This window comes from Falco rusticolus, chromosome 2, assembly GCF_015220075.1.
Source record: "Falco rusticolus isolate bFalRus1 chromosome 2, bFalRus1.pri, whole genome shotgun sequence".
Classification (NCBI taxonomy): Eukaryota; Metazoa; Chordata; class Aves; order Falconiformes; family Falconidae; genus Falco; species Falco rusticolus.
The window spans coordinates 23,932,001-23,946,696 of NC_051188.1; the positions used below are offsets into that span (position 1 = coordinate 23,932,001).

Here is a 14,696-nt window from a genome sequence, read left to right on the forward strand (position 1 = left end):
GGATGGGATTTTAAAATCACTTGGTGATGACTTAACTTTGTCTCACTAAAGATACACCAACCTTTATTCCCACTCAGGTCACCTCACTGATTTCACAGAAAACACATTTAAAAAGCAGAGCTGAATATTTTCAGAAATTCCACCCGTGGGGTTAAAATGGAAAAAAAAAACCCCAGAAACTGATATAAACCATTTGAGACTTCTTGATGCATGACAAATCAAGTATTTTTGTATATTCGTGTGCATTAAAAGTAATTGAAATTACTTTCAACTGCTTGCTGAAATAATATAATCACAAGTACCTTACCTTCTTACTCTTCAGATATAGGACACTGAGGAAAATCCAGTTTTGTCTATGTACAGGAGGTTGTTCTAGGAACAGTAATACTTCTGCTGAAAGATTCAGAAAAAAAATACACTCACTGTTCTCAATGTCCATATTATACACATCATAAGCACTATTATTGAATAATACTAAACTTGTTTTATGTTTTACTCTTGTCCTACCTTGGCTTCTATGGAACTGTGTTCAATAAGGTTTGACTTCATGTACAGCCAGAATCCATACACACCAACAGGAATAAGCTTAAAAAATATTATTTTTAATATCCTTAAAGAACAAAGTTAGATGCATCAAAGCCCTCAGTTTTTATTATTCTGTAGCATTTATAAAAAAGCGTTTTAAAATTGTTATCTGGTGGACACTATTTATAGTATTCATACTGCAAATTAATACTAGAAAATTTACGAAGTGTCTCCAGAATGAATTATCTATTGTGATGATTTCATTGAAATGCATTTCAACTTTTAAAACTCCACTGAAGCAACAGCCTCCTTTTCACTAGTGCTTTCCCTGTTTGGAGTTCCTTAACAGTTCAAAAAGCTTTACTTGACTAGTTTCTGATTTTTAATTATCCATTACATTTATAAAGCATTTATTTAAAACAGTATCTTCATGTTTTGTCTGAGTGTAAGAAGACAAAGTAAAGGCTTACAGTAAACGTACTGTTCTTTCTATGTCACTGAAGTTCTTAGGCATCAGCACTGTACCAGGACGGCGTTGATAAGTAGCTAAGCATGTGCACAAAACCATGCAAAACAGAATCCTCAGTTTCTGAGCCCAAAAGATATGATAGTATTCAATTTGAAAAATCTAGTACTTCTCATTGTGTAGGATTTTTAGCAAGACAAATGGTAATGTTAAGGCTCCTCAGATCATATATGCATCTATAAAGATATATTTTATAGAAGTGATCCAGTAATTTAGCAAAAAAGTAGACAGGTATCATAAAAAAAGTTCTAGATTTCTGTGCACCACTGACATAAAAAAAGATCTAGATTTCTGTGCACCACTGAAAAGGCTGACAAACTGTACTCTGCCTTTCTGATAAGAAGCAGTTTGGTTGGAGTTGTGTTTTTTTTCAAATTAATCACTTGTTTGACCACTGGTTAGAACACCAAGCTCATAGCCAGTGAGAGACACCACACACACACACACAGTTTGCAATGAGAACATGGGAAATGAAATTCAAGTACTATTTAAATATTCATAATTTTATTATTATTCTACTGCTAACACTTCTTATTGAATGTATACTGCATACAGTTCCCATGCAGAATATGACTATGAACCAACTTCTGCTGTGAAGTCATTATTATGTTATAAAAATAATTGAATGTCTAGAAAAAAATAAACACAACATACAGTAACCATTCACCTAAAATTAAATCCTGATCCAGTGTTACCATGGCAAGATTTAAGGATCCATTTTAGAAAAAAATTCTGACTGGCAGAAGATTCAAAAGCTGATTTTTTTAAAATAGAAAATTTGAAGATATTCCAAGTTGTGAATACCTGACCGTTACTTTCTTGTTATTTCCCCTGAATGATTTGAGACTTAATAATGAACACTTGCATCCAAAACAACTCTGGCTTAGCAAAATACTGAATTCAGAAAATAAATACATAAGAAACTCTGAGAAAGAACTCATAGCAAAAGAGAGTTGTGTCATTACGAACATCATAATCTCCATCCTCAACAAGTACTCCAGAGATAATAAATTGTGCTAAAATAATTTTCCAGACAACTTCCCTCCACACATCTCCTAAGCATGCGTGCTACTGCATGCGCCTTTTCATTTCAAGATACTTTCCATGTCAAATGACCAACACAAAGGCTGCCACATTCTGACATAACACTGCATGTCTGTTAATTTAAATGAAATGCCAGCCTACCAAAACCAAGTGTAATTTAAATAATAACAAAGAAAAAAGTACTTACCTGAACCTGACAAAGCACCTCTTAACTGCATCACTACTATTTCCCAAATGAAGACTTCCTTGCAAATAAGTGAGTTTTCTTCAGATCGTTATTCTGTGGCACAGGCTCCTCCAAATGGCAGAATGAATGTATTGCCATTATTGAAAATTTACAGATCATCTGAAGAAACTGAACTGAAAGCAAGAAATACGGCGGCTTTATTTTGTGTAAACTTAGTGAAAATACTTAGCTTTCAATAACTTGTCATTTTTCAATAGCATTTAAAAACACACGGAGGATATGTACATGCACTGACTGATAAATTAAGTACAAATTACTTAATTTAACCAGGTGGACAGTTCATTTGAGCAGAAATGCCCAGGTAAAGGACTTCCATTTAATGCTACTGTGAAGCAGCATTTCAATAAATTTTAGGGCTGTTTCTTTTACAGTGGGTACACTGCAAAGAAGTTTCCACCAGGACATGTAGAGTGACACATGCCTTTTTGCAGAGCATTTACTTGTAATTTAGAATTATCTTCAGGTAGTTCAAGGTATTAATTCCAGTGTAAATTATTTTGTAACTGCAAATACTGAATGACATCTACCATTGTTATGGTAATATATCCAGCCTGAGAAGATTACCCTCAATTTTCTCACAACTTTCTCTCATTTTAAGAATGTATACAGTATTTTAACTGTGAGTGCTTATTTCAGGACAAGACTGATCATTTCTAAGACAGATTCTAGAGGCATAATTTGATGACCATCTATTTTGGTAAAAATGCCTGTTCAAACAGAGATGACCCTCCTGCTGCTTGCTACAACCTCATTTGTGCAGATGTACCTGCTGGTGGAACCACTCGCTATACCATATTGAAGAACTAACTTGGGTTAAAAATTGCTGCTTGCCATAGAATTGTCTTGAACTCAGGATTAATTTTCTGATCCAAGTCACTGCATAACGACACAAATGGCTGTGCTAATACAGCAGGAGGGAAAATGAGAAACGAGCACATAGCTAAGTGCAGCTACAAATGTCAGCACTTTAGAAACTACCGTTATTCACCTAAGTGTAAATTACAAGGTAGATTACAGCTTTGCCACTGACAGGGCAATACCACAGGGTATTCTTGGACTGCTTTAACTTTCTTTTCCATCTCTGCAGCAGAGTTCACCATCGCCACAATTGCACCAAAAATGAATGCTTGTAGGGCCACACCAAAATTGTTTGGATTACAGAGACAGTTTCCTGCCAGAGACCATACATTGTAAATCTAAGAAGGTGGGAGGAAATACACACAGTATGCAAGTATATGAAGATATATGTGGGCATGTGTGTCTTTTTCCCCTAACAACAGAAGAAACTTAGATCATTGTTTAGACTGCTAAAGACAGAAAAGATTAATTCTGTTTAATGTATCTGCCTAGGTCATGTCTGATTCTAACTTTTGAATCCACTACCTGATTTGAAACAGTTTTGTCAAAGAGGAAGATTCAAAATTCATTTACAGTTGCAGGCGGATAAAGACTGGCTCACAAACTGCCTGAAGTAAGTATAGGCTGCATCATATGCCCGTGTTATTAGAGAACACACACATATGTAAGAAACACACATAGTAACTACCCCAGCTGCAGCTTGTACTAAGATACAACTATCTCGGTATTGTTAGATCTTATGTTCACAGAACTACTTGACTATCCATTTAGTATTCAAATCCACTTACATGGCATTAAAACATGCGTCTTTGGTCTGCAAATTCCAGATCTGCTCTTTGTGTTCAGTTTAAAAGTACAGTACATACAACACTTGATGGATTCTGGTTTTCTGGCACAGCATCTCATCCTAACAAGATGCATTCTTCTTAGCAGACCAGCCACTTCATCCTTTAGAACCAAATAATGAATGATTCTAATTAAGTCATCATGACTTAGGGGTCCCTAGCACTTTATTCTAGCATTCAATCTTTTGATTCTCTAATCCCATAATCAGATAATGTCCCGTCAACATTATTTGAAAAGAATAAAATGTCCACAACATCTCTGCAGTGAGGATTAGCATGAAGAAATCACTCTGCTCCTTCCTAGGACCTCTTGTTAGTTGCTTTCTACACTCCCTAAAAGTCCAGGAGACCCATCAAGCCCTTAACACATTACTTAATATGTTACCATCCTCCTTTTCTTTTTAAATAAAAGCATACAAATGAAATATTTCTGTGAAAATTTTTCTGTGAAATACTATACAAAGTATTTCCGTGAAATCTGCTGCTACCAATAACACATGACAACAACTATACTTTGTTACTGTGGTTAATTCACATGTTTGGTAGGGTTAAAAGGTTACATAAAAACATTTCTGCTCACATGCATGTGAAAGTGAGTGGCCTTTTACAGCCAGTAATTTTGAGACTTCCTTCCTCATCACCACCTTCTTGCTTAAAAGTAAATGATTAACAATAATAAATGAGAACAGTTAAAGGGGTGTCAATAGGTACAAATTTTTTCCAGACACAGGAAGGAAATCCATATGAATTCCCTGCACATCTTAATAAGAAGGATCATACTACTGTTAATCAAAATACAATGTCTTAAATAATGATAAAGAGACTGTTGTGTCTAGACATTACATATATGCAGAATCTACACAGTATATTCTAACAGTGGGGGGGGGTTGTTGGGGGTTTTTTGGGTCATGGTGGGTTAGGGCTTTTTTTTTTTTAAATATAAAAATGCCCTCCCACATTCAGTGAGAAAACTTTGGCAAGTTTTTAGGGCCTCAAGCCTTTCTTAGACTGCTAACCTGCTCTGATGCCTTTGTTCCTGTAATCTCAGTCCTAGCGGTACCTGAATCAGGCAGACTAAGCTGAAGTCCATTCGCATGTCTCAACTGCACCTAAAGCATAAAATATTTAGGCACTCTACTGTGGGCTAGTTCCAGAACTGGAACAGAGTCAACTGTATGCTAGGAAGGAATTCCTGTATTAGGATTTCAATCTGATATAAAACTGTTTACAAATAATCCAATGCAACAGACAAAAAAGCGTGGCTGTATTTCTCTTACTGGTTTAGATCTTAAACTTGGGTCAAATTTGCAACTCCATGCTACAACATGATGCAATAGGCAAAATAATTGCAATGATTTGCTAGAGCTTAGTTTATTCAATAAATACAGTTTTTATAACTGAAATATCTATTTCCACAATACAAGTTTGATAATCATAAAATCATTCTAGTTGGAACAGACCTCAGAGGTCATCTAGCTCAACCTTCTGCTCAAAGCAGCATTAATATGTGAATACTTATTAATGATACAGGTCATACTCTTAACCTTGCAGACCACTAATCGCATGTAATCCTTAATTAAATGCACTCAACTGCCTTTGATAGGATTACTCATTTGCAGAAGAGTCTGTGGGACCAGTTACCTGCCATACGTTATTCCTAAGTGTGGCACATTATAATACTTCCCAGCTATACCTGTAATCAGTACCATACATCCCTTTCACTGTAAACATCTTTTAAGCAGATACCGTTTTGAGAGCAGTTTTCAAAGTGAGCCTGCTGTACATGAGTAGATTTTGATACATGAGAACAGGATGGAACGAAGTAGGGGATGATAAACCAGTAAGTGAGGCAGGAAGCACAGCTGGGTCCTGGTTTCATGGGTGTTTCACAAGTTGATTAATTCAGGATAGAGGTCCTGCTCTGAGATACACCTATAAAACCAGAGAAATTAACACCACTGGCACTAACAATCCTTTAATCATCAATGCCAGTGACTGAATTTCAGCAGAGTAACTTTGGGAACCTCTGCTTTAGTACTGCAGTTTTATTTTGTTCTGATAAGGATCTCCATGTTGGATTTGTATTGAAGTTTACACCTTTCTCTCATGCATGAAGAAGTGATTTAATATGTTGCAGTATTGCTAATTAATTTAAAAAAAAAAAAAAAAATCACTGAAACAATCCAAACGTAAAAAGAAAAAAGTTGAAATGCTTTATAAACCCACAATTACCCATCCACACAAGCTGAACTACAAAAGAAATTTGCCTTATACCCAGTAACATCCCTCTGTTCTGAAGCATGAAACACAGTAACAGTTTATCTATGTTATGTGGCAATACATAAACTCTGACACACTGACTAAATAGAGAAGAAAAACTCATCTTGTAAATAATAAGTTTAAGTAAACAGTTATTACCTGCTATAGTAAATAAATTCAGATATTAATACATCACATTCTAATTAAAATTAAGCTTATTTAATAGAACTGAAAGAGAACATAATATTTTTATTCACTTTGTTCATTTGTTAGGATTTCATGGTCATTTTTGTTTACTGTGGACACTTTACTATAAACCATAAAAATGCTATTTAAGTGGTAACAACAGCAACAAGAAATAAACAGCAGCAGGATATATAGAAGGAAATAAATTAACTTTAGCTGCTTTGATAACCTTGGTCTTAGGCCTATCTGAAAGACATCTTTAAACACCAGTATTTTAAAAAAATATGCTGAAAACCCTTTAAATTCTATAGTTGAAGACATTATTTACATGCCTTCCCCAAGGATTCATTAATAGCCATGCGGTATGCCTGGTTGCCTAGAGGGCTTGTCCCTGTTTGACCTGATATACTAGCTTTTGAAGTACAGGATACTCCCAGAATTTTACCCTTAATTATCCCCCCAAATAGTTAAATTTGGACCTCTCAGCAAACTTTCCCACCTCTGTATAAATGGCAGAAGTTAGGTCACATGATGGTGCACATGCATCAACCACAGATCACGAAAGTGACACGGTTGAACAATGCAGGTAAGAGGCAACAAGAGACAAGAATCAAGCAAGCAATTCTAAAGCCAAAAATGAGATCAGACAGATCCCCAAACTGACATCACCAGCAAAATTTCCACCTTATACATCTTTATTTTTCAGTTTTGTCAAGACACTTTAATATTTTTCTGATTAATAAAGCTGAGTAATTGAGTCCACTGAATATTTAAGTTCCCTTTTAACACCAAACTATATTGCTTCTGTGTTTTAGAAAGTGAAATTTTACTAAAGAATACTTGCTTGAGACAAAATTAATTGTATTTCCATGTTTGTGGTAACCTTGTATAGTAGTATAGTATTTGGCATTCCAGTTGAGACAGGAAGCTCAATACCTGACTATGAAGTAACAAGTCACTGTTCTGGCACCTTGCTCAAGGGAAGAGTGAACAAATTTTGAGATGCTCTCATGGTGTCTTACAAAGACAGATATGCCCAAACCTTGCTAGGTGCTGCTGCCCTATAAAAAGCAGACAGTTGATTTTGAATTTTGGCCAAGGTGCAAAACTACTTTCCTGGTAACTCTGACTAGAAAACAAACAAACTCAACAACAAAAAGAGTTGTGAGTATCAATTATACTGTATTGTACGTAGAGAATGACATCAGTATACAGATGACATATCAGCACCTCAAAAACTTCTGCATTAACACACCAGAGGTTATATGAAAATTACCAGTGTGGCTATTTAATAACATTTCTGGTGTTTTCTGGAAAAAGCATTATTAGACTGAAAAGGGCAATTATAGCCATTCCCTTCTCTTCTAAAGGCAAAGGTAAAAATTATGCTTTATGTAGAAGAATTACTGAACATTATCACAGCTTTGCAATATATTCTCTCTAATTTTAAAGAAAGGTTGAGAGACTGACAGGGAAAAGGACGTACAATTAGATGCATTTAACACTCCAACACATGCAACACACGAGAATGAGAGGGGAAATACATTTATAGCAGCAAACAGAAAGGTAGTAATATTTGGTTTCAGCTAGAAGTTGAACTATTGATATTTTAAGCTCCAGGAAAAAAACAATGTAATAGTTTCTTTGTCCTCACCATCATCACCCCCATCCACTCCCCACATCCTCCACCAACACAAGACCTAAGAATTATGGAAAAATGCTCTACAAACAGTTTGGGGGATTTTTTTTTTAAACATTTAATTTATTTATTTATTTGCAGAAGGATAATGGTCTTCAGGCCCAAAATGTTTGCTTTTTAAGAGTGAAGAACCACATGCATTTTTACAGTAACCAGCATAACAAAACTCAATCATGATGTGGCCTTCCAGCACCACCACAAAATAAAACCTGACATATAAAAATATCTATGTCATATACTTCATAAAGTCAAATAATTTTCTTTGATTAACCTTTGCTAAGGAATTAATTCATACCATCAAGTTTACTAGCTGTTTCACAAATACACATTAACACCATGCCCGATACTATGTTTTCAGACATTAAAAAAAAAGCAAACCCAACCAAAAACACAAAACACCAAAGGATAATTCAGTAACAGGAAAATTTTGCAAATGCTTTGAGTTTACACAGAATTGGTACCACCAAATTTAGCAAATTATCTAGACCCATGCGATTCTGTGAAAAAAAAAAGGGAAGTATGCCATATGTTGGCTATTGAAGAAAGAAGAGATGGGACAGGTATTTTTAAACTCCTCAGAATAAGCATTAGTCGTTCTTTGCATTTACACAGCACTCATTAGAGAGAGATGCCAGCAACAGGAGCTTCAGCTCATGCATAGTGTCAGTGGCTACAACAGTACTAGCATCCTTACACAATCCCTTGAATGTGATAATAGAAAGCAAAAAAAATCCAAGACTAAATAAGAAAAGGACCACAAGATAACAGCGATAAAGTTTAGCTCAACTGTCTTAAGTACTGGAGGGAAATGTTTCTGATGGATGGGTAGTAATATGTTTAACTAGACAAGTAAGAATGGATAATCTGTCGCTTTTTAAATTTTTCATGAAATATGTCATTGCTCCTTCTTCTTTCTCAGTATGAATTGCCATTTTACCAACAAAGAATCAGTTTACTTAAAGAGATTCCTTCCTTTTGAAAGTACCAGAAACTGGAATACAAGAAAAACATCCTGAAGCATGTCATAGACAATAACAAGAACTGGTTAATTTCTCAGACAGCAAGTGCATTACTTAATATTCTTTGTTCTACTAACATCTGAACCTAGTTTGGTAGGCAAGGTATTTAGAAACTTTCTCCGAGAGTCACAAGGGTTTGACTTTAATATGTTTGATTACCACTTACTTTCAAGAAAACAAAACAGCCAGCCTTCAAAGTTACTTTGAAAACAGAATGAAACCATTAGATCCTTTTTTAAAGAGCCATGTGTTACATCAAATATTGCATACTTGTGTAGATATAAAAGGGAAATCAATTCCAAATTATAAATACACACAGAAGAGAAACAGCACATTTTACATCATCCCAATTTTCCCAAGTCCTGTAAAGCACTGTCTTCAAGCTTGCTCTTGCTGAACATCACCATTCTCAAAACTAATGAATCACCTTACTGATAAAATGTCTTTGAATTCTGCCATAAGTCAATCACTTAAAACTATAATCACAACAAAGAAAAACACCCGCAACCTTAGAAATCTCAGACTTCCATGCAGAAGAACAGAAAGCCAGTATAAAGGCCAAACAAAAAGGAGAGTCAAATATAACATGCCTTTAAAGAACAATATCAATTAAAGAAAAACCAGTATGAGACCAGAAACCATATCACTGGGCATAAAATACTATCTGTGATTTGTTCACTTAATTTCAAAACACTTGGCTTGCTGTAAACCTTTTTATTTTGTATGTCTTTCAACCAATGCATCTCCAAACTTTCACATCAGTTTTCAAAGTCCTTACCATCCTAATCAAGCTAGCCAAGATCTTTGCCCTTGGAGATGTGAATTTTGTTTGACTGTTCTTATATTACATCATGCTGGGTCCCATTCAATTTCTTCTATCAACATTAAAATGTATTTTCTATTTATGCTGACTTGCACTAAGCATAGCAATGCAACACCGTGATGCCACAGGAATATAACCGAACTATTGGAAGAATCCTAAGGACACAAGTGCACAAAACAGTGATCATACAAAAAAAATGATCATACCAAACATCACCCATCTTTACATGGGTTTCTGAAGCAACATTTCACATTGATACTTTCCCACTAGAAATATTCCTGAAAATAATTCATTTCTGAAAACACAAAAGCTATTAAGTTTTGGCTATCGTTCCCTACTGGAATGGAGTCAGAAGCCTATGGGCTGTAGGACAGGGAGGTAAAATAACGGAAAGAACAGAATGAAAATGAAGAAAAATTATTTTGAGGGCCAGCTACAATTCCCAAATGGAAATTTTTGCAATGATTTTTGAGAACACTGCATCAGGCCTAAAGTGTTCCATTTCTCTCTTTGCTACAATGTAGCAATCTCTTTGCTCCTGTTAAGTATGGCAAGATAAGAGCTACTTCTAAGAACTAATAAAAAAAAAAATTCAAAAAAGTGTCCAACTCAGAGCAGTGAATAGATTTCTCCTGTTCTGGCAATGATACAGACCCCATAACAGAGAAACAATGTAGCACTTATTTTCAAAAAAATAGGGGGCGGGAAATGTCATAAAAATATAAGAGGCTTTACTCCAGAAAAAAGGGTTTAAACCAGTAGTGGTTGACAGAAAAGAACCTGGCCTCATGTTTTAGCTACCGATTTTATAACTTGTCTCAAAAAAAGATATCCCCGTCTTTGCAAAAATGCAAAAACCAAAGGATACTACATGTATACATCAAAATCAGTAATGTTAGTAGTTTGTGGACTTAGAAATAGTTATGGAGAGCAAAAAAGTTTACCATCACAGTAATCTTGCCTTCATACACACAAAAATTATCAAAATTGAGATTATCGTTAATAAGCTTTCTTGTGGTATATTTAACAGAACATTAATAACGAATTTGAGCATTAAACAGAGAAAAAAAAAAGTATAGATATAATTAATTAGTTACTTTAGCCTTTTCACATTTCCAAAACGGCACTTTGTAAATTTAAATTTTAATGTTCTTTTGTTAATTTTTGGAAAAAGCAGAAGGAAAGCCAAGCAAACATAAAACCTGAGAAACAAAACCTTCAGAGCAAGAGTTTTCATTTGGTACCTCCCACTCCATATTCAGTTTCTCAGGGACCATCATGCAGTGACAATCTGGTTAGAAGTAAGCAGCCAACGGGTGTGTAATTTGCATGGGAAAATATTTTTAGAAGACACGCATGAATAGCATATGTTGTCAGCCTGAGTACAATCTTCTAAATATATGCTCTGAACATTATTTCTCCAACACTCGTAATCATTTTCCAGATAACGATTCCTGGTACAGATACGTTACCGTCTGAAAACAACATGTGTATGATGCCTTAAACAACACTCATTTTAGAGTTCACCTTGGTGGCTGGGGGGAGCCTCTATATGATTATGTTTTCTCCTCCATATCTGAACATACTAACAGAAAAAGAAGAGTGTTTTTTTCCTGTTATACTACATGCACGATGTACATGCCAATAGAACTCAGTCATGGAAAGTGCCCGTTTCAGATACACCTTTTAAAAATATAATAAATTACAATGAATTCATACTTAAATTGTTTTAAAGTCTTTACTGCCAATGTAATCTCAAAGTTGGCAAATTATGTTTGAAAATAGAGGGCAACAAAAGGATACCCTGATTCAGAAAGTTAAATCAGATACATATGTTCATTTGCCTGAACCAAAGCAGCTTCAAAAATTGTATCAGAAAACCCTCTACTCCTCCTATGTTAGGAAAAAACAGTTTAAAAAGGTAAAGATGGAAGTCAGTAAAACCAGAAAAAAGTCGTGTGCTCATACATTGTTAGTCAAATCTAAATATAGTCACACTGACACAACATGCTGGAGAAAACAACGTTTGAGCAAGTAACAGTCTAACTACATCCCAAAGTCATTACCAGTCCACATCTGGAACACCCAAACCAATTCCTGGTGACTCTGGAGTTTGCATCATGTAGTAATTATTACTTTAGGACTGTTTTGTTCAGGCCAAACAAAGTTCTATTTTACTGCAAGATGAAAAATTTCAGGTTTTTTCCTTTGCCAACATGCAAACTCTCTTTCTAAAGCACATGGAAAAACTCAGATCTGGATTCTTTCTCTGGCCCAAGCTCTCCTTTCTTTAACTTGAATGTCAGTGTGGGAAAATGGAGGGATACCAGTAAATCATACTGTGCTACTTCACAGTATATAGAAAATACCTGATATTATAGAACGGTTTGGGTTGGAAGGGACCTTTAAAGGTCATCTAGTCCAAGCCTTCTGCAATGAGCAGGGAGATCTTCAATGAGATCAGGCTGCTCAGAGCCCCATCCAATCTGACCTTGTGCGTTTCCAGGGATGGGGCACCTACCACCTCTCTGGGCAACCTGTTTCAGTGTTTCACCACCCTTATTGTAAAAATATTTCTGCCTTACATCTAGCCTGTATCTACCTGCTTTTAGTTTAAAACCATTACTCCTTCTCCTATTGCTACAGGCCCTGTTAAAAAGCCTGTTCCCAAATATAAGTTAACTTACCAAAAAAGCTGGAGTGGGGGAAGACAAAACAGAAAATGGAGGCATTAGGTCGCTTTAAAAATCTTTACAGCTTCAAGTCATGAATTCCAATGGATCAGAGAACTGGAATCTATACTGGACCTTCTTCAAAGCCAGTCCATGCTAACAAGCAGGAAAAATGTCTACTTAATCATTGTGGAGCACAAACACACACAAGCAAATGCCTAATAATCATCTGTTAGGCAGTATATGCTTGAAACAAAAGCTTATGCTTGGTGGAAGCCAAAAACAAAACAATGAACCCTAGCCATCCCTTGAAAAAGTAAAAAATTAAACTACGATGAAAACAAGCTAAAAATTTATTATTGAAATTAATAAACAGAGCATATATTAATTTTTGTATATCCAAATACTGTATTTTAACCATGAGTAAGTATTACTAGGGCTAAAATCACAATACTAAGTCCTAAAACACCACGAGAAAAAAATCTTTGCATACATACAACTACCTAATGAAACTACTTAACAGCATTCAGCGGACTGCGTTATTGAATGTTTTAACCGTCAGAGGAACCAAAAAAGAGATTAAATACACACACTGCATTTGATGAGTATGTAGAAACACCAGTCTCAATGGCTTTAGAGCAAATCAGTTCCTTCTCCTACTCAACTTACCAAAAAGCACTTTACACTTTTGATCAAAGTACACAGAAAAAAATACATTCTCCACAATGAAAGCATGAATGAATCAAAACTCAAGATCAATCTTAAAGAAAAAAAAAAGCACTCTTCACAAATTACAATCTTTCCTCAGAACTGCTCCAGTTGAGCAAAATACCCTCAAACATCAATTCAAAAACTTCAGAACACTGCTGTACAAATTAAAGGAATAACTACAGCAAAAAGATAAGATGATGGATGCTACAATGGAATAACTACAGCAAGAAGACAAAATGATGGATGCTACAATGGGATAACTACAGCAAAAAGATGATGGACGCTACAATGGAGCCATCGTACTAACAGATTATTTCACGGTGTAAATCATGTAATGCTAAACGCTTTTTAAAAATGCAACCGAGAGTAAGGAGTCAGTAAAGCAGAGGCAGGCGCTAAGAGAAGGCATTTTTGGTGCAATCTCCTGACTCATGCCAACCCCGGGCCTCGGGGACCGGACTGGCTTGGCCCGCACCGCAGCCCGCACCGACCTACACGCCGGGGCTCCGGGGCTCCTGCGGGAGCTGGCGGGAGAGGGGCCCGCACGGTTCCAAGGCCGCACCGCGGGGCCGCTGGTGCAGAAACGCTCGTTGAGACCCAGCGCCCCGCATCACCTCAGCCTCCTGAGGCTGAAACATCCCAAAAGGGCGGCCGGGCAGCCTCAGAGAACAGGTTCTCTAAAGGGAGCTGCGCTCGGCCGCAGCGAGCGGCAGGACCGGCAGAACCAGCCTCTCGGCGCTAGGAGGGAGGTGAGACCCGAGGTACCGAACCTCGGGCGAGGTTAAACCGCACCCGGGGGCTGACTTTAAGCGTGTTCAGTGAACTGCAAGTTAGTCATCGACTGCCTGGCCCGAGCAAGACGCGCAAAGGCATTACCAGGAGGAACGCGGCTGCGAGGCGGCGGCGCGGGGCCCCCCGTTAGCGGCCGGGCCCGACGGGGCAGGGGGGCCGCAGGCCCAGGGCGGGCAGGGCCGCCGCCGCCCGCCGCCGAGCTGCACCGGGCCCGGCCACCGCGCTTCGCCCCGCCGGCGGGCGGGGGCACCAGGCTCGGGTCGCCCCTTTGCTGGGGAGCCGGGGCGGGCGGCGGCGGGGTCTCGCGCAGGCGGGCGGGCCGCGGCGCGGATGGTCCCCTCCCACCGCCCCGCACGGGGAGGGAGGCGGGAGGGCAGGTACCTCGGGCGCCGCTGCCGCTCCCGCCCGCCGTCCGGCTCCGCCTCCGCCGCCTGCCGGCAGCCTGGCGGGGCGGGGCGGGCTGGTGGGGCGCCGGGGACGCGCCGGAAGC

The 14,696-nt window shown here is 37.7% G+C and overlaps 1 long non-coding RNA gene across 7 annotated transcripts in view; it reads right to left on the minus strand.

The window, feature by feature from the left end:
• LOC119143225 overlaps nucleotides 1–14,359 on the minus strand; it is a 44,653-nt gene extending 30,294 nt beyond the window's left edge. For 4 of the 7 annotated variants that reach the window (XR_005102631.1, XR_005102629.1, XR_005102626.1 and 1 more), the window contains exons 1-3: nucleotides 3,989–4,463; nucleotides 2,283–2,455; nucleotides 308–393 (exon numbers count right to left, since the gene is read on the minus strand). This is a non-coding gene — a long non-coding RNA (uncharacterized LOC119143225). Of the gene's footprint in view, nucleotides 1–307; nucleotides 394–2,282; nucleotides 2,456–3,988; nucleotides 4,464–14,290 lie in introns of those variants that run through there. The other 3 variants (XR_005102625.1, XR_005102628.1, XR_005102627.1) reach the window with 3 other exon arrangements.
• Between the last annotated feature and the right edge of the window lie 337 nt (nucleotides 14,360–14,696).